Here is a 243-nt window from a genome sequence, read left to right as displayed (position 1 = left end):
TATTGTTTTTAATATAAAATATTACTCTCACATCACGTATTTGCCAATTGATCTACTTATCTAAAGTTGTATATTTGAATACTTCTGCAATTGTTTCGACGTCCTAGTAAAGTTTGATATTGGATCCTCTAATAGGGTCCATTACTAGGATAATGGATTGCATGAATTATGATTACTTCTTTGTTTTTGGCGAATTGCCGTCTGATATTTTTGCTCTTGTGTTTGTTTTGAGGTTCGTTTGTT

The sequence above is a fragment of the Penaeus monodon genome, chromosome 25, assembly GCF_015228065.2.
Source record: "Penaeus monodon isolate SGIC_2016 chromosome 25, NSTDA_Pmon_1, whole genome shotgun sequence".
Taxonomy (NCBI): Eukaryota; Metazoa; Arthropoda; class Malacostraca; order Decapoda; family Penaeidae; genus Penaeus; species Penaeus monodon.
Note: the sequence above shows the minus strand (reverse complement) of the source record.